At 42.1% G+C, this 25,393-nt stretch overlaps 1 protein-coding gene and 1 pseudogene across 3 annotated transcripts in view; both read right to left on the bottom strand.

The window, feature by feature from the left end:
* svild (supervillin d) overlaps window positions 1-17,378 on the bottom strand; it is a 112,849-nt gene extending 95,471 nt beyond the window's left edge. For 2 of the 3 annotated variants that reach the window (XM_036946612.2, XM_090202403.1), the window contains exon 1: window positions 16,894-17,376. The gene's annotated coding sequence lies outside the window, so the exon portion shown is untranslated. Of the gene's footprint in view, window positions 1-16,893 lie in introns of all 3 variants that reach the window. The other variant, XM_021565408.3, reaches the window with a different exon arrangement.
* LOC149976621 (uncharacterized) lies at window positions 6,697-7,983 on the bottom strand (annotated as a pseudogene).
* Window positions 17,379-25,393: the final 8,015 nt, after the last annotated feature.

Genomic DNA, 25,393 nt, shown 5'->3' with positions numbered 1-25,393 from the left:
TAGAATTTTGTCTGTTCTTATGGAATTATTTTATTCTGTACAAGCTTCTTTTCACTCTGTCAATTAAATTAGTATTGTGGAGTGACTACAATGTCGCTGATCCAATCCTCAGTTTTCTCCTATCATAGCAATTAAACTTGTTTTACATCCACCACTGGCCTTACGGTGAAATCCCTGAGGGGTTTCCTCCCTCTCCGGCAACGGCGTTAGGAAGGACACCTGTATTGTTGCAGTGACTGGGTGTATTGACACACCAACCAAAGTGTAATTAGTAACTTCACCATGCTCCAACGGATATTCAACGTCTGCTTTACCAATAGGGGCCCTACTTTGAGAGAACACGCATTTGAAAACCTCCCTGGTCTTTGTGGTTGAATCTGTGTTTGAAATTCACTGCTCAACTGAGGGGCCTTACAGATAATTGTGGAGTACAGAGATGAGGTAGTCATTCAAATCATGTTAAAACAGTAGTGCAACTTATGCTACTTGTTACGCACATTTTTAATCCTGAACTTATTTGCCATAACATATGGGGTTATTTTTGTTGTTGTAAAAATGTCTAAAAACATAATTCCAATTTGGCATTATGGGGTATTGGGTGAAGGCCAGTGACAAAAACTAAATTTTATAAATTTTAAATGAAGGCTGTAACACAACAAAATGTGGAACAAGTCCAGGGTTATGAATACTTTCTGAAGCCACTGTATTATCATCAGAGAGGAAGGGTGGTGTGTTTTTGTGTCCATTATCAGACTGGCAGATCAGGAATTCCCCGTAACCGGCGCTCAGACAAACTCCTACCATGCGTGGCGTGCCCAGCTGGACTGCTCTCAAAGGGCTACTGCAGCCAGAGTAGACACACAGGAAGTCCTTATGAGAGCAATGTAGTATCTTACTACCACACGTCCGCACCCTTCATCAAATAAACACCCTTTGTCAAACATTTTTTTTGCACTGGGTTACCTTGGCTTGAGTAGCCTTCAATGACTTCTATAAACCCTGGATTGCTGATGCTGTGTACTGGCAAATGACAGGCTTTGAAACCACCGGTCAGCCATATTGGCACTACCCAGAAAGAGCAGTCCTCCATAATAGTGAAAGGAATTCTACAGTATTTCAATTAGATATTAAAAAGGATTTAACTAAATTTGTTGTAGTGGAGACAGTAACATTAGAACTTTCAAAAAAGTATACTTTAAGGAAAATATTTTAATATATTTAAGTTCAGCTCACATATTAAAACACATTTGCTTTAGGGTGTCCAATATAATAAATGTGGCAAAAACAAATGATTAATAAAATGTATTTCTATAGCTTCCAAAATATATGTATATTTTTTCAATGGTGGTGGTGGGGGGGGGGGGCAAACCAACTGACTCCTTACTCCAGTATGTTTTAAAATTGTCAATCTATAAAAATAAATGATATACAATGCGCTTCTTTAGCTCACAGTGATATTGTTGATAAAAAAGTATATAAGCAGTCTCCTGGTAGTGTTTCCCAAGAGCACCCCTGGGGGAAACTGCATTGCAGTTTGGAAAAACTGACAGACTAAATTGGAAAGGTGGTTACTCTAGGATATAAAAAAAAAAGAGACAACATTAAACACCATCTCAGGTTAGATATAGGCGAATGTCACTTATCAGCCTCAGTCTGGCCTACTGTAGAGGACAAAGACATCCAGACAGAGAGGGAGAGAGAGGAAAGGAAGGAAGAAAGAAAGGAGGCAGATAGTGAGGGGGGGGGGGGGGGACACAGCGAGGTGGAATGATTCATCCAGCCTATCCAACTCATGGGGTCTCGGGGCATCCACCAGACACCATCTGGACTGCTGGAATTCTAACGAGAAGTCGCCGTTAGGGGGTCTGCTGTACAGGCAGAGGGGGATGGGTTAGTAAATCCCAGAGATACAGTACATCAGATTTGAACCCTTCTGGACAACACAACAAAATCAGCTAGCCTACTTTGTACTTGATAGCCTACTTTGCAGTGGATGGGTTAGGGCCCAGAGATACAGTCGAACAAACTGAACCTTTATGGGACCAGGCCTAACAGTTGACTTTTATAAAAATCAACCACAGCTCAACTACATGCTAAAGGAAGGAATTACCAGATGTGGGATTAACTGTTAATTCCCATTGAAACACAACAAAATCAGATAGCCTACTTGCTAAATATGAACTATGTAGAAACTGGAAACATTCATAGGCTGATGCAGGAGTTTCTCTTGTAATGTGAGATTTCCTGAATGGAAATAAAAGGGTCTATCATTTGCATCGCCACCAGAGCTACGTCAGAGTTTGTGCCCTCTTATGAAAAGTTTGATGATGATGATGATTGGCTGGATAATGACCCAAGTATGAATGAGAGGCCAATTAGATGAAGTGGACATTCTGTCCATTCGACTGCAATGTTTTTCAAGTGTCATGTATGGACTGCAGTACTTCAACAGAGAACAATCCAGAGACCCAAACAAGGCTTTTACTATGACTCCATATGCAGTCAGACATTAGTCTTAGTGTCGCTTGTTGTATCGGAAATGCTGTCCAGATATATACACTTCAAATCATAGTTGGACTGATTGTCAACATATGTTCAATGTCACTGTGTCATCAATTACTGAATTCGCACACTTCATATAGAACTAAATCACAGGCCAAATTAGCTTATCTTCTTTTTGAGAGTGGCCGCTTTACAATGTCCACAAACTACTAGCGAGATTTACAAATATGTCTTAGAGGAGATTAGCCTCCTGGCTAACCCAAGCACCCTTCCCCTGGGAGTTCCTATTGCTCATATTGTCACATCCCCTCCACTCACTGTAAATATTTACAGAGTGAAACTGCCTGCCGAGACGGCCATTATGGTCCTCCCCCCTTGACTGCTGAGGAAAAAGGATGGGTCGGGGGACTTGTTTAAAAAGGTCGCAGTTAGACCATTTTTATTTTTTATTTTGCAGTTGAATAATATACAATGTATTCCTATGTAATATATCAAGGCATTTAAATTAGGCTTTTGGGCTCATTTAAACCCCTCACAATCCAGGAAATTATCTTTAAATGACCAGTTGCATATGATTTCTCAAACATTCTCAAGGTGCCTACTGACTATTGAATATCCAGTGGGCACTTGTTTCTGAACTATCAAGAAATGCAGGCTTAACCAGGGTTCTTGATTTTGACTGTTCTCGGACTGTACAGTCAAGTACAAGTGTCGTTCGGAATAAAAAAATGATTCTGATCTTCCTGTGGCCCATCCACAACTGTAAACGTACAGTGCCTTGCGAAAGTATTCGGCCCCCTTGAACTTTGCAACTTTTTGCCACATTTCAGGCTTCAAACAAAGATATAAAACTGTATTTTTTTTGTGAAGAATCAACAAGTGGGACACAATCATGAAGTGGAACGACATTTATTGGATATTTCAAACTTTTTTAACAAATCAAAAACTGAAAAATTGGGCGTGCAAAATTATTCAGCCCCCTTAAGTTAATACTTTGTAGCGCCACCTTTTGCTGCGATTACAGCTGTAAGTCGCTTGAGGTATGTCTCTATCAGTTTTGCACATCGAGAGACTGACATTTTTTCCCATTCCTCCTTGCAAAACAGCTCGAGCTCAGTGAGGTTGGATGGAGAGCATTTGTGAACAGCAGTTTTCAGTTCTTTCCACAGATTCTCGATTGGATTCAGGTCTGGACCAGGTCTTGGCCATTCTAACACCTGGATATGTTTATTTTTGAACCATTCCATTGTAGATTTTCCTTTATGTTTTGGATCATTGTCTTGTTGGAAGACCAATCTCCGTCCAGTCTCAGGTCTTTTGCAGACTCCATCAGGTTGTCTTCCAGAATGGTCCTGTATTTGGCTCCATCCATCTTCCCATCAATTTTAACCATCTTCCCTGTCCCTGCTGAAGAAAAGCAGGCCCAAACCATGATGCTGCCACCACCATGTTTGACAGTGGGGATGGTGTGTTCAGCTGTGTTGCTTTTACGCCAAACATAACGTTTTGCATTGTTGCCAAAAAGTTCAATTTTGGTTTCATCTGACCAGAGCACCTTCTTCCACATGTTTGGTGTGTCTCCCAGGTGGCTTGTGGCAAACTTTAAACGACACTTTTTATGGATATCTTTAAGAAATGGCTTTCTTCTTGCCACTCTTCCATAAAGGCCAGATTTGTGCAATATACGACTGATTGTTGTCCTATGGACAGAGTCTCCCACCTCAGCTGTAGATCTCTATAGTTCATCCAGAGTGATCATGGGCCTCTTGGCTGCATCTCTGATCAGTCTTCTCCTTGTATGAGCTGAAAGTTTAGAGGGACGGCCAGGTCTTGGTAGATTTGCAGTGGTCTGATACTCCTTCCACTTCAATATTATCGCTTGCACAGTGCTCCTTGGGATGTTTAAAGCTTGGGAAATCTTTTTGTATCACAGTGCAGGTGCATTTATACGGAGACTTGATTACACACAGGTGGATTGTATTTATCATCATTAGTCATTTAGGTCAACATTGGATCATTCAGAGATCCTCACTGAACTTCTGGAGAGAGTTTGCTGCACTGAAAGTAAAGGGGCTGAATGATTTTGCACGCCCAATTTTTCAGTTTTTGATTTGTTAAAAAAGTTTGAAATATCCAATAAATGTCATTCCACTTCATGATTGTGTCCCACTTGTTGATTCTTCACAAAAAAATACAGTTTTATATTTTTATGTTTGAAGCCTGAAATGTGGCAAAAGGTCGCAAAGTTCAAGGGGGCCGAATACTTTCGCAAGGCACTGTATTGCATGTACAATATAGTATGCATTTATAACATGCAGTGCATTCGGAAAGTTCTCAGACCCCTTGACTTTTACATTTTAGCATCATTCTAGGTCTTTAGAAAAGATGTGCTAATTTATTAAAAAAGATATTTTAAAGGAAATATCACTTTTTCTCCTGAGCGCTCAGGACCTCCGCCCCCCAGTCTAAGGTTTGCCTTCCAACATGACGACGACCATAAGCACACAGCCACTCAATGTCCTTGAGTGGCCCAGCCAAAGCCTGGACTTGAACCCCATCCAACATCTCTAGAGACCTGAAAAAAGCTGTGCAGCGACGCTCCCCATTCAACCTGACAGAGCTTGAGAGGATCTGCAGAGAATAATGGGAGAAACTCCCCAAATATATGTGTGCCAAGCTTGTAGCATCATACCCAAGAAGAGTCGAGACTGTAATCGCTGCCAAAGGTGCTTCAAAGTACTGAGTAAAGGGTCTGAAAACTTACGTAAAATGTCCGTTTTTTTATTTAATACATTTGCAAACATTTCTAAAACCAGTTTTTACTTTTTCATTGTGGGGTATTGTGTGTAGATTGAGGGGGGGAGGGGGGACAATTTAATCCATTTTAGAATAAGGCTGTATTGTAACAAAATGTGAAAAACATCAACAGGTCTGAATACTTTCTGAATGCATTGAACAAAAATATAAACGAAACATGTAAACATTGGTCCATGTTTCATGAGCTGAAATAAAAGATCCCAGAATTGTTTCATATGCACAAAATCATATGCCTCAAATGTTGTCCACCAATTTGATTGCATCCCTGTTAGTGAACATTTCGCCTTGGCCAATATAATCCATCCACCTGACAGGTGTGGCATATCAAGAAGCTGATTAAACAGCATGATCATTACACAGGTGCACCTTGAGCTGGGGACAAAAGGCCACTAAAATGTGCAGTTGTCAAAACACAACGCCACAGATATCTCAAGTTGAGGGAGTGTGCAATTGTCATGCTGACTGCAGGAATGTCCACCAGTTGTTGCCAGAGAATTGAATGTTAATTTCTCTACCACAAGCCGCCTCCAATGCCGTTTTAGAGTATTTGGCAATACGTCCAACCCGCCTCAAACACAGACCATGTGTAACCACTCCAGGACTGTCACATTCGGCTTCTTCACCTGCGGGATCGTGAACCAGACAGTTGATGATACGAAGTAGTATATCGGTCTGCAATAAAGCCTGATTGACTGGGCCTGGCTCCCCAGTGGGTGGGCCTAGGTCACAAGTAGAAGGGCCTACATCCTCCAAGGCACACGCCCTTGCCCAGTTAAGTGAAATCCATAGATTAGGGCCTAATGAATTTATTCCAATTAACTGTTCCGTACATGAACTTTAACTCAGTAAAATCTTTGAAATTGTTGCATGTTGCATTTATATTTTTGTTCAGTATATAGTTACTAGCTATTCATCCTTGACGTCATACTTGCATTAAGTGCAATACATCACTGCATCATCTGCATTACTGTAGGTACACTAATGGCCCTTGAGCCTGATGGCAATGGACCAAAGCCAGCCAATGTTTATGTCAGGTGTCATTAGGGTTGCACATTTTGGGGAATATTCAGAGGTGAACATTTTGTGGAAATGTATTTGAATTACTGGAAATATACGCAAATTAATATTAATACCATTCAAAATGTAGATGTTTTTTGCATTGTATATTTACAATATCATATGGAGACAGAATAATTTAGTTACAAATTGAACTTGAATAAAATGAGTTGACTCTTCACATGGGATGATTCCACTGAACACCAAAAGAAAGGGAATATTGAATGATCCCCAAGGATCCATCAAAAACATTTAACATACATCTGTAAAATGATAATCTAGGAAGTAAAGCTTTGGTTGTCTTCCTCCCAGGCTTCCATGTCTTCTCCCTGGACCTCCTCAATGTCCACCTCTTGAACATCAGACTCTGAGGACTCATCTTCACTGTCACTTTCCAACCTTGTTGAGGATGGCTCGCTGTCAGGCTCAAAAAGCCACAAACTTGCCTGGATGGCCACCAATTTTTCAACCCTTGTATTGGTCAGCCTGTTGCGTGCTTTGGTGTGTGTGTGTGTGTGTTCCCAAACAAGGACCAGTTGCACTCGGAGGTGGCTGATGTTAGTGGGCTTAGGAGGATGATGGAGGCAACAGGGGAAAGAGCCTCAGATCCACAAAGTCCCTTCTACCAGGTGGCTGATGAGATAAGTTGGCATGACTGCCATATTGCATCTCCATCCCAAAGCCCTTGCTTGGAAGTGTACTTTGCCAGACTGCCAAGAACCTTGCCTTCATCCAGGTCAAGGTGGCGAGACACAGTAGTGATGACACCATAGGCCTTGTTGATCTCTGTACCAGACAGGATGCTCTTGCCAGCATACTTGGGGTCCAACATGTATGCTGCAGCATGTATGGGCTTCAGGCAGAAGTTGTCCCACTTTTTTATGCATTTCAGAACTGCAGTTTCCAATCCTTGGAGCAACAGTAAAGTGGGCAGGGCCGTACAGATTTCTTCTCTTACTTCTGCAAGAGTCTGAACATCAGACAGGATGGCATTGTCTCCCTCAGTCCATGCAATGGCTACTGCTATAGGTTTCAGGAATTTCAGGCTGCTTACCACTCTCTCCCAAAATACATCATCCAGGTGGATCCTCTTGATGGGGCTGTCCATATCGGCAGACTGTGATATGGCCATTTCTTGGATAGACTCCTTCCCCTCCAGGAGACTGTCAAACATGATGACAACACCGCCCCAACGGGTGTTGCTGGGCAGCTTCAATGTGGTGCTCTTATTCTTCTCACTTTACTTGGTGAGGAAGATTGCAGCTTTAACTTGATGACCGTTCACAAAACAAACCATTTCCTTGGCCCTCTTGTAAAGTGTATCCATTGTTTTCAGTGCCATGTCGTCCTTGAGGAGCAGATTCAATGCATGAGCAGCACAGCCAATGGGTGTGATGTGAGGGTAGGACTCCTCCACGTTAGACCAAGCAGCCTTCAAGTTTGCAGCATTGTCTGTCACCAGTGCAAATATCTTCTGTGGTCCAAGGTCATTGATGACTGACTTCATCTGCAATGTAGAGACCGGTGTGTCTGTTGTCCCTTGTGTCTGTGCTCTTGTAGAATACTGGTTGAGGTGTGGAGATGTAGTTCATTATTCCTTTCCCACAAACATTCAACCACCCATCAGAGATGATTGCAATACAGTCGACTTTCTCTATGATTTGCTAGAACTTCACTTGAACTCTACATCCAGCAAATGAGTAGAACAAGGATGTCTGGTTGGGGTGAATGCTGGGCGAAGAACATTCTGAAATCTCTTCCAATGCACATTGCCTGTGAGCATCAGAGGTTAACCAGTTGCATACACAGCTCAAGCAAGACATTCATCAGCATTTCTCTGACGACATTCCTCAATTGAGTCCATGAGCTGTTGCTAGCGATAACAGGCTGACTACACTGCTCGCGTCGCAAAATAATTTTATTGTGCGCGCCAACGAGCGTCTGCATTGCCAAGTGTTAAAATAGAAGTCAGTTCTATTTGTGAAGCAGATCACACTGCAAGTCCTGCCTCTCCCATCTCATTGGTTTATAGAAGCAGATACCCACATGCCATCTCCTCATTTGTTATATGTGACTGAAAGACAAACAAAGTCAGTGGCGGTAATGCACTTCATTTTTGAAAGTTGCCAATCACAATATAAAGTCAAGAGAAGAAAAAGCCTGTAGGGAGAAGAGATGACTAGAAACGATTCGGATGACCGTTATGTGTAGATTAATTGGTGGGGTAGAGGACCTTGTGCATTTCAGGTAAAATAACAACTCAATGTTTATATCCCAGGACAAATTAGCTAGCAACCGCAAGCTAGCTAAATAGGACAAATTAGCTAGCAATTGCAAGCCAGCTAGCTAAATTGCCATAAATGTTTAATGCTTTTCGACCTGTCCCCAAAATAATATAATTGGTTCAGAGTTTGTTTTGATATTTTTCGTGATCGCGTTTGGTGTGGGGGGACAAAATACATTTATGCACGATGGTGCACGCGCGCAGCCGGTTTGGGTTCCGTGTAAGGTGTCTGACTTCTATTCCAGGTGAAAATGATGAATCAGAGGTTGCTTGTTGTGAGCTCTGAGGGAACTTTATGCACTTGGCCAGATGATTCTGCATCTGTTGCATTCTTCACATATGATTTGGCACAGTATCTGCAAAAGTACACAGCTTTTCCTTCTACATTAGCTGCAGTGAAATGTCTCCAGACATCAGATAGTGGCATTTTCCTGTTAAAGATTAGAAAAATTGTTTAAATTATTATTTTAATTTTTTTTTAAATATTCCACACACAGATAAATAGTTAAGCAGTTAGATTAAACAACTCCTTCGTAAGATAAATGTTTTAAAATTAAAGATGTATGGAAACAGGTGAATTAACACTAACAGGTGAATTAACATTAACACCCACATGGTAGCAAACACCAACTAGCAGAAATTGTTACGAAATTGTTAAGTTGTAAATGATTAACACACTTTGCTGTAGACTACGATTTACTAGTTGACAACAAAAAAAATCATGCATGTCATATAAAATATATTCATCCCACCCAAAATTGTAATCAAAACTTTTCAGAAAGCATGTAGTCATTGTCTCAGATAGTGTAGTAACGTGGGCTCAATAGCATCTCATTAGTGTGCAAGATCTTCAGAATCATCTGTACATGTGATGGAAGTATTCGCTGTGCATGCAGAGGGTTGCAATTCCATTAAATTGGGGATAATTTAATCAAAATATGCCACAAGACCTAGAATTGCCTTGTGTATGCCACAAAAAAGGTCCACTTATAAGCTAACTTTTTTAAAGAAAAATTCCCCAAATTCCAGGGCTTAACTTACCATGGAAATTTTCCAACACTTTGCACATTTTTCAGACCCTTTGCAACCATATGTGTCATACAATGTTAATGAAGGATATTAGTGGATGAGGTTAAACAGGTTTAATCTCAGGCAGTTGCACCAAAGGAGAGGTGTTAACTTCATCTAGTGTCCTAACAAAAAAACAAAAAAAATGTAACATTGTCTGTCAGGGACCGGAATGTTAGCAGTGTCAATAGCAATATGGCTTGAGCAACGAGTCAACCCCATTGCAAAGTGAGAGCTGTCAACATCAAACAAATTCAATACCCCCTTTTCTTAGCGGAGCACTTCAGGTGTGCCAAACCAAGCTTTATCCAACATAGGGCTCACCAGCCACCCTCATCCTCTCTCCTCTTCATTCCCCCCTTTGTTGAGTGACAGATACCTGCATACGCAACCCAACACCACCCAGGACCACAGTCACACGTTCAGCTGAGTGATGATGACACTTACCACTTAACTGCCAAACAATGGAGTCAATGTCACCTTGTTTGGAGTCTCCAATCCATTTACATGGTCAAAATAAAAGGATGGGTAAAACAGAGAAACAAAGTCAGAAAACGAGTGCCGCTCCCTGCTTGGAAATGTTCCACTGTTTTAGCTAGAATGTCCTCTCTGGGGCAAGAAGGCCTTGTATGCGCATGTAGTAGGTCATTATGAAAACTTTTTTTTTTTTACCCAAACACAATGTGGCATATCAAGACACCCATCAACATTCTTCTCCCCTTCTTGCTTAACTCCAGCCGATGGTTGGGTATGATATGGCCGGAAGGCCTGTTGTGACATAGCTAGTACTGTCAGAGATGTGTCTACTTTATCCATGATAAAATGAGTCTGCCTCAAATATTATTATGTCCACAGTGTAGCTACAAAACTACCAACAGTCAGAGTAAAAATAAGAATTGTAGTAGCAGTGTGATAAAGGCAGTTTAGTAAGAGAACAATTTGCAGATATGTGCAGCGCGTCATTGCTCCCCCTCTCGCTCGGCTGTGTGTGATTCTTACTAGCTGTCACTCAAATGCCGAGGGGCTGGATCTCATCGGCTAGAACTCAAATTTCTAGGGGGCTGGCCTATGTGGGGGAGATGTAGGTAAAATGGCACAGCACCTCTTCTATAAAACAGTTGCTTTCAAATTTGGGATTATGTGGCTAATTGAGGTGAGAGTAATTCAGCTCATAGATTATGCACGTATGAACTATACACAAATACATCCAGCCCAAAGCAGTGCATGCCTTTAACTACAGTATCATGATGACATAACACACAAGTGCTTGACAGAAATGTACTGCACAAAACCAGCCTAACTCCTGCACACACATTGTGCACAGTACTCTCACACACACACTACACTTACTTGTACCTTGTTTCATACAGCTTGCATGGAGCTGCTATATGGACAGATAATGCCTTGATTGCAAAATAATATTTTGCCAACTAAGCTCATGCCGCACTCAAACATTCACTCCTATGGCAAAATGGCTGCCTTATGTTACATCTTACTACTACAGTATGAAACAACTAGGTCTACAGCACATTCTTGTTCTGTTTTATCTTGCTTCTTTAACTTTGATTTCACAGGTGTGTTTAAGAACACTTCCCCTGCTTGCTCGTTCGCTGTCATTGTTTGCAGAGATTTTGTCTCTGCCTTGCTTGAGGAGAACCCAGGCTGTCCAAGATTCAAGTATATGCTCTGTCAACCAAAACACTTAGGGTAGTTTTCTGGGCACACCGCCAAGGCCAATACAGTGGGTGAAACAAGAATAGAGTTAGCTTTTATGACGTTGAGCTCATTCAGTGTATGGGCTCCATTCAACAGTGCGGTGCATGAATGACATTCACATTCAATGGAGCTCTCGTCTAGCAGCTGTTTTAGAAGAGTTGGCACTTGACTGTATTGATACAAAAGCAGAATACATGGAATAGTGGCGTGAGAAGTTAAGACCAATTGGCCACATACTAATGATGTGTTATTCAGTTGGAATATTCTGTTGATTGCAGTTGCAGATACTTTGACAATATTGTGAAATAGACTGGCTGTTCGGGGTGTAGAAAACACTGAACAAGATCTACATCTTCACAGTAGGCTACCTGATCTAGTCTTACTAGCATGGGAACTAAACAAAGGAGGAAGCCACAAGGACTCGCATATCTCCAGACTATGTAAATATGTAACAACATTAAGCACATGCGAAATTGCCAAGGGGGATGGGGGGGGGGGCATGTTAGCATATTAACACTTCAAAAGCAAAATGGCAGAATGTTTAGAATTGCATGAAATGAGTTTTAAAAACATGACAAGTGTTTTATCCATGGTACATATATAGGGACTGGGCATAAGGTAGGCGAACTCTAACTATAATATAACTCAGTCTTCATCTTTTGTGTGTTCTTGTTCTAAATGTAAATAAATATGCATGTGTGCATCATAATACAACTCAACTGTGTCTTCATAATATTTGCCTTGAAATACCTCCATTAGTGATCGTGGCGACTTATCCTTCCACTTATACTGTGTTTTCAAAATATCCCTCCATATAACCCTCAAGAAAAGGCATAAGTCATGTCAAACTGGATGTGTCACTGCAACCTTAAAAAGGTCCTAAATGAAGTCACGATTGCCCTTGATTATAAGCAATGTTGTGCTGCTATTTTTATTGACTTGGCCAAAGCTTTTGATACGGTAGACCAGGTATTCCCAAACTGGGGAAGTGGTACGCAATTAAAAATGTGCAGAACAAATTATTATTTTTTGTAATTCACATTTTCAAACAGTACATTTATATTTTCCAACGTGGCTATACATTTGGGTGAGTTTTTTTTTTCTCGGCTGAGTAGCCTCGGTTTAATTGTATTTTTGGCAGTGAAACATCTAGTGTCCAGTGAAAAAACAACACAATGTCAAATACAGGTAGCCTAGTCAAATAATTAACATCCAATCACATTAACCGTTACACTCTCACGGGAAACCTTCACTCTTGCGAAGATATTTAGAAATGAAACATGACCATTTGAAAAATAAGTCATGGGAGTTTGAGCCAGAATAAAGATGTCTTACTACTCGAAAGTCATGTATAGCAACATATACCATTAATAAGAAGGGGTTAGAAACATCTTATATAGTGAGCTACCAAGTAGCTAGGACAGGCAAGCCCCATTCTATTGTGGAGGACTTCATTCTTCCTGCTGCCGCAGATAAGGCTGGGACAACGCTGGGGGAGAAGGCCAAAAACTATACAGACAATGACTTCATCAAACAACACTGTTTCACGACGCATCAGTGACATGGCAGGAGATGTTTTGAAACAATTACTGCTTTGCATACAAGCTAGTGAATTATATGCGTTACAGCTGGATAAGTCAACAGACGTGGCGGGTCTGGCACAGCTCCTGGTATATGCCCGTTACATTTATGGGGGGGTCAATTAAGGAAGACATGTTGTCCTGGTTTGCAGAAGAGGATATTTTTAAAGTACTGGACAGCTTTGTGACATCAAATGGACTTTGGTGGTCAAAATGTGTTGGTATCTGTATTGACGGCGCAAAAGCCATGACTGGGAAACATAGTGGAGTGGTAACACGAGTGCAAGCAGTTGCTCCCAACGCCACTTGGGTACACTGCAGCATCCACCGAGAGGCTCTTGCTGCCAAGGGAATACCCAACAGCTGGAAAGACGTTTTGGACACTACCGCGAAAAATGGTTAAAGCAAGGCCCCTGAACTCGTGTATTTTCTGCATTATGCAATACAGGCAGCGACCATGTAACACTTTTATAACATACCAGCACAGAAGTATTGCCCCGTTTTTTAAAATGGAGACGAGCTTAGTTTTACTGACCATAATTTTCAATTGTCTGACCGCTTGCATGATGACGAGTTCCTCACACAATGTTTTTTCTCGCCTGAATGATCTGAATCTAGGATTACAGGGACTCTCCGCAACTATATTCAATGTCCGGGACAAAATTGAGGCTATGATTTAGAAGTTGTAGCTCTTCTCTGTCTGCATTAACAGGGACAACACACAGGTCTTTCCATCATTGTATGATTTTTGTGTTCAAATGAATTCAAGCTTATGGACAATGTCAAATGTGATATGGTGAAGCACCCGAGTGAGCTGGGTGCTCAATTACGCAGGTACTTTCCCGAAACTGACGACACAAACAACTTGATTCTTTATCCATTTCATGCCCTGCCTCCAGTCCACTTACTGATATCTGAACAAGAGAGCCTCATCGAAATTGCAACAAGTGGTTCTTGGCACTCATTAGCAAGAAACTAAACACAGGCACAGACTGTGTGGGGAAAATGATTTAAGACAAACCCTCTCCAATACAACCCAAAATTCTAGAGTTATGTGCATCCTTTCAAGCACACCCTTCTCATTAACCTGTGGTGAGTTATTCACAATTTTTGATGAACAAATAAGGTTCTATATGTAAGATGGCTAAATAAAGAGCAAAATGATTTATTATTATTATTATTATTATTATTGCCCTGGTCGTATAAGAGCTCTTTGTCACTTCCCACGAGCCGAGTTGCGACAAAAACTCACACTCATTCTTATGTTTAAATGTATTGTATAGTGTCTGCGCGGAAGGCTTACAATGATGGCAAAAAACAATATTTGAGAGTGCGCTGACCCTGGTGCTAGAGGGGGTACACAGCTGGAGGTTGAATGTTTGAAGGTGTACAAGATTATAAAAAGTTTGGGAACCACTGCGGTAGACCATTCCATTAGTGGGCCGGCTAAGAAGTATTGGTGTCTCTGAGGGGTCTTTGGCCTGGTTTGCTAACTACCTCTTTCAAAGAGTGCAGTGTATAAAGTCCGAACATCTGCCATCTCAGCCACTGCCTGTCACCAAGGGAGTACCCCTTGGCTCAATCCTAGGCCCCACACTCTTCTCTATTTACAACAACAACATAGCTTAAGCAGTAGGAAGTTCTCTCATCCATATGCAGATATGCAGATGATACAGTCTTACACTCAGAGCTTGCCCCTCCCGGATTTTGTGTTAAACGCTCTACAACAAAGCTTTCTTAGTGTCCAACAAGCTTTCTCTGCCCTTAACCTTGTTCTGAACACCTCCAAAACAATGTGGTTTGGTACAAAGAATGCCCCTTTCCCCACCGGTGTGATTACTACCTCTGAGGGTTTAGAGCTTGAGGTAGTGACCTCACAAGTACTTGGGAATATGGCTAGACGGTACACTGTCCTTCTCTCAGCACTTATCAAAGCTGCAGGCTAAGGTTAAATCTAGACTTGATTGCCTCTACAACAGCTGCCTAACTAACCATGATTCAGATGACCACCCTACCCATGCTAGATAAAGGATATGTAATTTATAGGTTGGCAGGTAACATCGTACCCAAACCGGCCGAGTGCAAATTGATTTTGTCCACCCACAACAAACGCGATCACGACACACAGGTTGAAATATCAAAACAAACTCTGAACCAATTATATTAATTAGGGGACAGGTCGAAAAGCATTAAACATTTATGGCAATTTAGCTAGCTAGCTTGCAGTTCTAGCTAATTTGTCCTATTTAGCTAGCTTGCTGTTGCTAGCTAATTTGTCCTGGGATATAAATGTTGAGTTATTTTACCTGAAATGCACAAGGTCCTCTACGCTGACAATTAATCCACACATAAAACTGTCAACCGAATTGTTTCTAGTCATCGCACCTCCTTCCAGGCTTTTTCTTCTTTGGACTTTATATGGCGATTGGCATCTAATAGTATTACCATGACGATGACCGACCTCAGTTCGTCTTTCAATCACCCACGTGGGTATAACCAATGAGGAGATACCCACGTGGGTATCTGCTTCTATAAACCAATGAGGAGATGGGAGAGGCAGGAGAGGCAACTTCTATTTTAGCACGCGACGCGAGTGGTGTGGTCAGCATGTAAGGGTGCTTTCGGGCGGCTAGATGTTCTCTACCATTCTGCCATCAGATTTGCCACCAATGCTCCTTATAGGACACATCACTGCACTCTATACTACTCTGTAAAACTGGTCATCTCTGTATACCCGTCACAAGAGCCACTGGTTGATGCTTATTTATAAAACCCTCTTAGGCCTCACTACCCCTATCTGAGATACCTACTGCAGCCCTCATCGTCCACATACAACACCCGTTCTGCCAGTAACATTATGTTAAAAGGTCCCCAAAGCACACACATCCCTGGGTCGCTCATCTTTTCAATTTGCTGCAGCTAGAGACTGGAACGAGCTGCAAAAAAAAATAAAACCGTACAGTTTTATCCCCATCTCTTCATTCAAAGACTCAGTTATGCACACTCTTACTGAGTTGTGACTGCTTCGTGTGGTGCATTGTTGTCTCTACCTTCTTGCCCTTTGTGCTGTTGTCTGTGCCCAATGTTTGTACCTTGTTTTGTGATTGTACCATGTTGCTGTCATGTTGTGTTTTTATGTGTTGCTGCCATGCTGTTGTTGTCTTAGGTCTCTCGTCATGATGTGTGTTTGTCCTATATTTTTCATCCCAGCCCCTATCCTCAGTAGGCCTTTTGCCTTCTGGTAGGCCGTCATTGTAAATAAGAATTTGTTCTTAACTGACTTGCCTAGTTAAGTAAAGGTTAATTAAAAATGTTTTTTTCTAAACTGTAGAATTGTAGGAAATTCGTTATAAATTGTATTTTTTTTAAATTTTTTATTAGGGGGAGTACCCCTGGACCCGGTCTACTGTTCATCCCTCCCCCCATCTACACCACAATTTTGCCCTTAACATCAAAGTCTGAGTGAGCAGTTGATCTTTGAGCGTAACACAAAATACACACACCCACCTATATATACAGATCAGCTAAGTAGACTACAGCAGTAGACCTACTTCTCCGACAAAATCTATGCAGACAAGTTGTCTTTCAGGCAATTGAATGACATCTTTCAATATCACAGAACAGTTACTAGAACATAACTGGCAACATTAAGAAACACTCAGTTACAGTGCAGTGTTTGTAGTGATGTAATTTGGTGACGTGTGTTTTTGATAGGAAAATGGCAAATGTAATTATAGACAAATGGTTTACAAACTAAGGAAAATGACTAACTCAATGAATGTATGGCGTGAAATGTGTATATATTCATTCATGAAACGCGCGCGTAACTTCAAAACAGATCAATTGCTACATAATATCTAGCCTACATACCTGTTTTTCAAATGGAGAACAGCCAACGGAAGGATTGGCTATCGTCAACAAACCACATTCCCCTTCTGGTGCAGTTTGTTGAACCAGTTACCAGACGGCCAGGTGGGTTTTCTTTCGATTTTAATTCACGAAAGGATTTAAACTTCCAAGTCCACTGAAACTGTAGCTAGAGCGAATGAAAATGTAATGAAAATGCCGTTTTGTCCAACAGCGGGAGGCAACAGGCTTCAACTGTTGTTAAATAAATCCTACTACGATATATCCTACAGTTAGGATACTGTAGTTTGTGACTTTCCCACGGTAACTTGGAAGTGGCGATGAGAAACTCCAAATACACAACCACATCGGGTGCTAAAAGCCTACCCAGTGCACTACGATTTTGAAGTGCGGTGTGTATTTTACTTTCCAATAGCTTCAAAACTTGAAAGCCCGCCCACTCCTGCTGTTCGCGGACAAGACACTACAGCTTCTACTTCTTCTTCTATTGTATATTGGCGATCGCACAATTTTATGTGCATCCTGCCACCTACTGTGCGGGATGGAAACAGGATTCCCAAAAATTGAACAAAATACACACACAAAAAACTACCAAAGCAATAAATAAATAAACAAACCTGGGAGGGAACCTCCACTACCATATCTTCACTAGCATCACTTGTTTTCTCAAATATTTTAATTGCCTCCGCATAGGAGATCAATTTTCAATTGATCTCTCTAACTTTTGCCACCTCAATGTCCTTCACCCTGACAGGGCACTCCAGGAGCTCAGGATCATGATTCCCACCACAATTGCAATACTGGCGTCCTTCTACACACCGTTCTTCAATATACTCTGTCCGTCTACACACACTTGAAACTTGGCTAAATCCTTTACAATTCTTAAACTGCAATGGTTTGGGGACGAAAGCTCTTACAGAATATCTTACATAACCAAGCTTTACATGCGTAGGTATTTGCTCTTTATCAAAAAACAACAGAACTGACAGACTTTCTTATTTTTCTCCATTCACCCAACGGGTCAGACGCAGGGCACTAACTACACCAGGAATTTTCTTCAGGTATTCAACCTGAACATCCGTCGTCACTCCTGAGATGACTCCTTTGGCGGGTGCTCTACTCCCAAGTTCAAAACACAAAACTTCTGTTGTTCGGGTTTCTTTTGAAGCTCACTGCAATCTTCCTTTGTTCTTCAGAAATACAATTCATCCTAATAAGACCACTCCTGGTCACTCTGAGAGACTCCACTTTTCCCAGTGCATACTTCACCCTTTTCAACACCTCAAACGGGTTTCCCACATATGCATCCTTACTCAACAAACACATCCCAACAATAAGAGATTCATTATCATTAATACACGCATCCTCCACTCCAACGTTAGACAATTTCCTTTTTTGTTCCAGTTTTTGCTACTACTGTTGTCCATTCAGAACATTCGTCTTCACCAACTTTGCTCGACGTGCTGCTTGATTCGAACTCAGCATCCACTTCTGCCATAGAAATTCTCTATGATGCAACTTCAAGTTGAGTCAGTTGAAAGAGGCCAATCAAGTCAGAATGTTGCGTCAAAGAGGGCTTGCTAGCCTATCAAGTATGCTTATGTGATTTCGTGTAACATGATGCACCCGTCCTGTCTTTTTTCAACCTTTATACTCTCTCCCTGTATATTCTGTGGACAGATGAAACTACAGTTGAGTTGTTTGGAAGGAACACACAACACTATGTGTGGAGAAAAAAAGGCACAGCACACCAATATCAAAACCTCTTCCCAACTGTAAAGTATGGTGGAGGGGAGCATCATGGTTTGGAGCTGCTTTGCTGCCTCAGGGCCTGGACAACTTGCTATCATCAACAGAAAAATGAATTCCCAAGTTTATCAAGACGTTTTGCAGGAGAATGTTAGGCTATGTGTCCGCCAATTGAAGCTCGACAGAAGTTGGGTGATGCAACAGGACAACGACCCAAAACACAGAAGTAGATCAACAACAGAATGGCTTCAACAGATGAAAATATGCCTTCTGGAGTGACCCAGTCAGAGTCCTGACCTCAACCCGATTGAGATGCTGTGTCATGACCTCAAGAGAGCAGTTCACACCAGACATCCCAAGAATTATCCTGAACTGAAACAGTTTTGTAAAGAAAATGGTCCAAAATTCCTCCTGACCGTTGTGCAGGTTTGATCCACAACTACAGAACACGTTTGGTTGAGGTTATTGCTGTCAAAGGAGGGTCAACCAGTTATTAAATACAAGGGTTCACATACTTTTCCCAACCTGCACTGTGAATGTTTACACAGTGTGTTCAATAAAGACATGAAAACGTATAATTGTTCGTGTGTTATTAGTTTAAGCAGACTGTTTGTCTAATGTTGTCAGGGGTGGAACCAGAGGTGTGCCTGGGGTTGCACTGGACATCCCTGATATCTGATTGGCCACTCCGGGTGCCACGCCAAAATTGAATTCGCAACTGGCAGTTTGATGCTGATTGACATCTCATTTCACCTCTTGTTGAAACAAGTGTTTATTTTGACATTCGGCAGCACATTTATCAAAATTGAGGATGAGGACTGGAGAACATTAACGTTGGTTGCGAGATACAGAAGAATAAGAATAAGAAGAACATGCAGAAGAAGGAGATAGAATATTTCCACAGCTCCATAAGCTCTTTTCGCGATTGGCGAAAGCATCATATTTGAAGGAAGTTTTAAGGTTTAGCATCGGTTTAGGTTTCCAGAACAACTTTTACGAAAGTTGAGTCGCTGTGTAAGTTAACGTTAGACCTTTGGCTCTGTTAACAGACAGTTAATCAGATAGCCTAACATGATGTTTACATCTGTGCTAGTAATACACGCATATAATGTGCAGTGTCGTAAGTTACAGTATACGAATGTTTAGCTAATGTGGGGTAACTTGTAGACTACAGCTGTCAGTATTCAGCTATTGGGAATCCATTAATGTTAACTCAGTTAGATACTCGTACTTGAACTAAAAATATATTATCAATCTGTTAACGTTACTCAAAATATTACCACAATTTGCAGATAGCCTGTTTGCTATCGTAAAGGTGTACGGAATTATAGCTAGCTAAGTTACTTACTGCAGAGTAGGGCTAGCCATCATCTAACGAGCAACTCAGGCTGGTAGTTGATTTTAAGGTACAGTTATGATAATGGGGATTTGTAGTTAATATTGAGATTGGACTAAAATGTGGGTAATTGGATCCTTAGATGTAACCATGTACTGTCTAATTTTTGCATAGGGTCAATTAAGCATGAAAAGAAAGGGAGAGATATCAGACTTCTTTTTGAAGAAGCACAAACAGGCAGATAAGGTGCAAACAGACCCCAGGCCTTGCATCACCACTGGACCCCAGAGAAGCTCCCTACCTGAGACTAGTCAGAGTCCGTGTGGTCAGACTTCACAAGGACCCAGTCTACCACCAGGTCAGAGCAGCTCCCTACCTGAGACTAGTCAGAGTCAGTGTGGTCAGACTTCCCAAGGACCCAGTCTACCACCACCAGGTCAGAGCATCTACCAGTTAAAAATGGACGTTTAGCTTCAGCTTGTAATAGATGATTTTGTCAGATTAAGGCTCACTTTAAAATGTTGGTTGTTGATTCATGTGTGTTCTTGTTTTGATGGCTGTGGCATTTTTTATTGTGATTATGCACTAATGGTTCTTGTGTTATTTTAATGTAGTATATGTATCAAGGGATGACACAGAGACCTCTGGCTCTGAGCACGACAGTGAGCCAGAGCTGCCAGGAGATGTCGAGCCACTCCCAACTGGTATCAAGCACCCAAAAGGACATGTGTAGAGATATGACACATTATTTAACGTGTATTTAAGACATTTCAAGATCCAGAGAAGAGGGTCCTGTACAGCCGCGTTTGAAAACATTTCCCAGGACTTTCAACTGCCAACATGGAGCCCCACCGGGCCTTCACAACTGGACTACCGACGTTATCTACCCGAGGGAGTTATCCGGCTGGCTCCTCCGTCGCGACGTTACCTGAACGCCCATCTGCGGTCCGCTAATCGTTAGCTGTCTTATCGGCTGCTATCTGAATAGATCTATCGGACAATTTATTTATTTTAATTTTCTTTTTTCTTGGGCCTCTATAACTATATCTATCGGGTTTTTTTTGCGAATTGGATTGATCCCCCCCTACCACACGGAACCCCACTAATCCTACCAATGGAAACGCACGAGGTGGCTAAAAACAGACCTCCATCCTCTGCTAGCTTGCTACCGATGGCCCGGCTAGCTGTCTGAATCGCCGTGACCCTAACCAACCTTACTACTCACTGGACCCTTTTGATCACTCGACTAAGCATGCCTCTCCTTAATGTCAATATGCCTTGTCCATTGCTGTTCTGGTTCGTGTTTATTGGCTTATTTCACTGTAGAGCCTCTAGTCCTGCTCACTATACCTTATCCAAACTATTAGTTCCACCACCCACATATGCGATGACATCTCCTGGTTTCAGTGATGTTTCTAGAGACAATATCTCTCTCATCATCACTCAAAACCTAGGTTTACCTCCACTGTATTCACATCCTACCATACCTTTGTCTGTATATTATACCTTGAAGCTATTTTATCGCCCCCAGAAACTTTTACTCTCTGTTCCAGACGTTCTAGACGACCAATTCTTATTGCTTTTAGCCGTACCCTTATCCTACTCCTCCTCTGTTCCTCTGGCGATGTAGAGGTGAATCCAGGCCCAGCAGTGCCTAGCTCCACTCCTATTCCCCAGGTGCTCTCTTTTGATGACTTCTGTAACCGTAATAGCCTTGGTTTCATGCATGTTAACATTAGAAGCCTCCCCCCTAAGTTTGTTTTATTCACTGCTTTAGCACACTCTGCCAACCCGGATGTTCTAGCTGTGTCTGAATCCTGGCTTAGGAAGACCACCAAAAATTCTGAAATTTTCATCCCGAACTACAACATTTTCAGACAAGATAGAACTGCCAAAGGGGGCGGTGTTGCAATCTACTGCAAGGATAGCCTGCAGAGTTCTGTCCTACTATCCAGGTCTGTACCCAAACAATTTGAACTTCTACTTTTAAAAATCCACCTCTCTAAAAACAAGCCTCTCACCGTTGTCGCCTGCTATAGACCACCCTCTGCCCCCAGCTGTGCTCTGGACACCATATGTGAACTGATTGCTCCCCATCTATCTTCAGAGCTCGTGCTGAAATTATCAATGAACCTACCAGGTACCTCCCCAAAGCCTTAAACACGGGCACCCTCATAGATATCATCCTAACCAACTTGCCCTCTAAATACACCTTTGCTGTCTTCAACCAAGATCTCAGCGATCACTGCCTCATTGCCTGCATCCGTAATGGGTCAGCGGTCAAACAACCTCCACTCATCACTGAGAAACGCTCCCTGAAACACTTCAGCGAGCAGGCCTTCCTAATCGACCTGGCTGGGGTATCCTGGAAGGAAATTGATCTCATCCCGTCAGTAGAGGATGCCTGTTTTCTTTTTTAAATGCCTTCCTAACCATCTTAAATAAGCATACCCCATTCAAGAAATTTAGAACCAGGAACAGATATAGCCCTTGGTTCTCCCCAGACCTGACTGCCCTTAACCAACACAAAAACATCCTATGGCGTTCTGCATTAGCATCGAACAGCCCCCGTGATATGCAGCTGTTCAGGGAAGCTAGAAACCATTATACACAGGTAGTTAGAAAAGCCAAGGCTAGCTTTTTCAAGCAGAAAGTTGCTTCCTGCAACACTAACTCAAAAACGTTCTGGGACACTGTAAAGTCCATGGAGAATAAGAACACCTCCTCCCAGCTGCCCACTGCACTAAAGATAGGAAATACTGTCACCACGGATAAATCCACTATAATTGAGAATTTCTATAAGCATTTTTCTACGGCTGGCCATGCTTTCCACCTGGCTACTCCTACCCTGGTCAACAGCACTGCACCACCCACAGCAACTCGCCCAAGCCTTCCCCATTTCTCCTTCTCCCAAATCCAGTCAGCTGATGTTCTGAAAGAGCTGCAAAATCTGGACCCCTACAAATCTGCCGGGCTAGACAATCTGGACCCTTTCTTTCTAAAATGATCTGCTGAAATTGTTGCCACCCCTATTACTAGCCTGTTCAACCTCTCTTTCGTGTCGTCTGAAATTCCCAAAGATTGGAAAGCAGCTGCGGTCATCCCCCTCTTCAAAGGGGGGGACACTCTTGACCCAAACTGCTACAGACCTATATCTATCCTACCCTGCCTTTCTAAGGTCTTCGAAAGCCAAGTCAACAAACAGATTACCGACCATTTCGAATCTCACCATACCTTCTCTGCTATGCAATCTGGTTTCAGAGCTGGTCATGGGTGCACCTCAGCCACGCTCAAGGTCCTAAACGATATCTTAACCGCCATCGATAAGAAACATTACTGTGCAGCCATATTCATTGATCTGGCCAAGGCTTTCGACTCTGTCAATCACCACATCCTCATCAGCAGACTCGACAGCCTTGGTTTCTCAAATGATTGCCTCGCCTGGTTCACCAACTACTTCTCTGATAGAGTTCAGTGTGTCAAATTGGAGGGTCTGCTGTCCGGACCTCTGGCAGTCTCTATGGGGGTGCCACAGGGTTCAATTATTGGACCAACTCTCTTCTCTGTATACATCAATGATGTCGCTCTTGCTGCTGGTGAGACTCTGATCCACCTCTACGCAGACGACACCATTCGGTATACTTCTGGCCTTTCTTTGGACACTGTGTTAACAACCCTCGCAACAAAGCATCCTTCACTCATGCTGCCAAACATACCCTTGTAAAACTGACCATCCTACCAATCCTCGACTTCGGCGATGTCATTTACAAAATAGCTTCCAAATACCCTACTCAACAAATTGGATGCAGTCTATCACAGTGACATCCGTTTTGTCACCAAAGCCCCAAATACTACCCACCATTGCGACCTGTACGCTCTCGTTGGCTGGCCCTCGCTTCATACTCGTCGCCAAACCCACTGGCTCCACGTCATCTACAAGACCCTGCTAGGTAAAGTCCCCCCTTATCTCAGCTCGCTGGTCACCATAGCATCACCCACCTGTAGCACGCCCTCCAGCAGATATATCTCTCTTGGTCACCCCCAAAACCAATTATTTCTTTGGCCACCTCTCCTTCCAGTTCTCTTCTGCCAATGACTGGAACGAACTACAAACATCTCTGAAACTGGAAACACTTATCTCCCTCACTTGCTTTAAGCACCAGCTGTCAGAGCAGCTCACAGATTACTGCACCTGTACATAGCCCATCTATAATTTAGCCCAAACAACTACCTCTTTCCCTACTGTATTTTATTTTATTTATTTATTTATTTTGCTCCTTTGCACCTCATTATTTTTATTTCTACTTTGCACATTCTTCCACTGCAAATCTACCATTCCAGTGTTTTACTTGCTATATTGTATTTACTTTGCCTACATGGCCTTTTTTTGCCTTTACCTCCCTTATCTCACCTCATTTGCTCACATCGTATATAGACTTGTTTATACTGTATTATTGACTGTATGTTTGTTTTACTCCATGTGTAACTCTGTGTTGTTGTATGTGTCGAACTGCTTTGCTTTATCTTGGCCAGGTCGCAATTGTAAATGAGAACTTGTTCTCAACTTGACAACCTGGTTAAATAAAGGTGAAATAAAATAAAAACAGCTCCTGGTGGGAGGATAATTCAGGCTTGAATATTCTGTAAATCAAGATTCAACTTATTGTTTCGCCTGTAGGCATTTTTCTCTGCCCAATACACCTGAATCTACCTTCATATCACAGTCAGGCAGAGACATTTCAAATAAAAGAATGAACGCTTACCACACTGCACCTTGGTCCGGTCATTTCCTTGACGATGAAAGTGACAGTGAGCTACTATTACAACGGGGCCATCCACAAAAGTTTTTTACACTTTCAGTCAGCTGAAAGCTTAGATGCAGTAGGTCTCACAAAAATGAAAATTGATTGCCTTGAAAAACATGGTCTGGGCTGCAGAAATAATCTTGTGGGGCAAGGCTATGGCGGTGCATCTGTCATGAGCGGAAAGCATTCCGGTGTGTCTGCACGGATTAAAAACAGTACAAGATTTGCATTTTATGTGCACATTGTTCGAATTTGGTTCTTGTCGATGCTGTAAAATCCGTGCCTGAGGCAGTTCCCTTTTTTGCTCTCCTGCATAAGCTTCATAACTTTGTATCTGGCTTGTGCGTTCATCTCAAGTGGCTTGGAGTTCAGAAAGAGCTGTATCCACAGCAGCATCCCAGGGGACTTACAGATGTAAGGTGGGCATGCAGATACATGGCATGCTGTAATCTGAGGGACAGGCTTCCAGCAGTTCTGAGAGTGCTACAGGATATCACACATAAAAATAGTGGTGATAGATCAGTGGAGGCAAGTGGCCTTCTTTCTCGGATAGATTTACATTTCATAGGACTTTTGGTTACCTTTTGTAAAGTGCTTGGTGATGCCAAATGTC

Source organism: Oncorhynchus mykiss, chromosome 16 (genome assembly GCF_057628025.1).
Source record: "Oncorhynchus mykiss isolate SJ-2025 chromosome 16, ASM5762802v1, whole genome shotgun sequence".
In the NCBI taxonomy this organism is placed as follows: Eukaryota; Metazoa; Chordata; class Actinopteri; order Salmoniformes; family Salmonidae; genus Oncorhynchus; species Oncorhynchus mykiss.
This window is presented reverse-complemented; position numbering and strand designations above follow the sequence as displayed.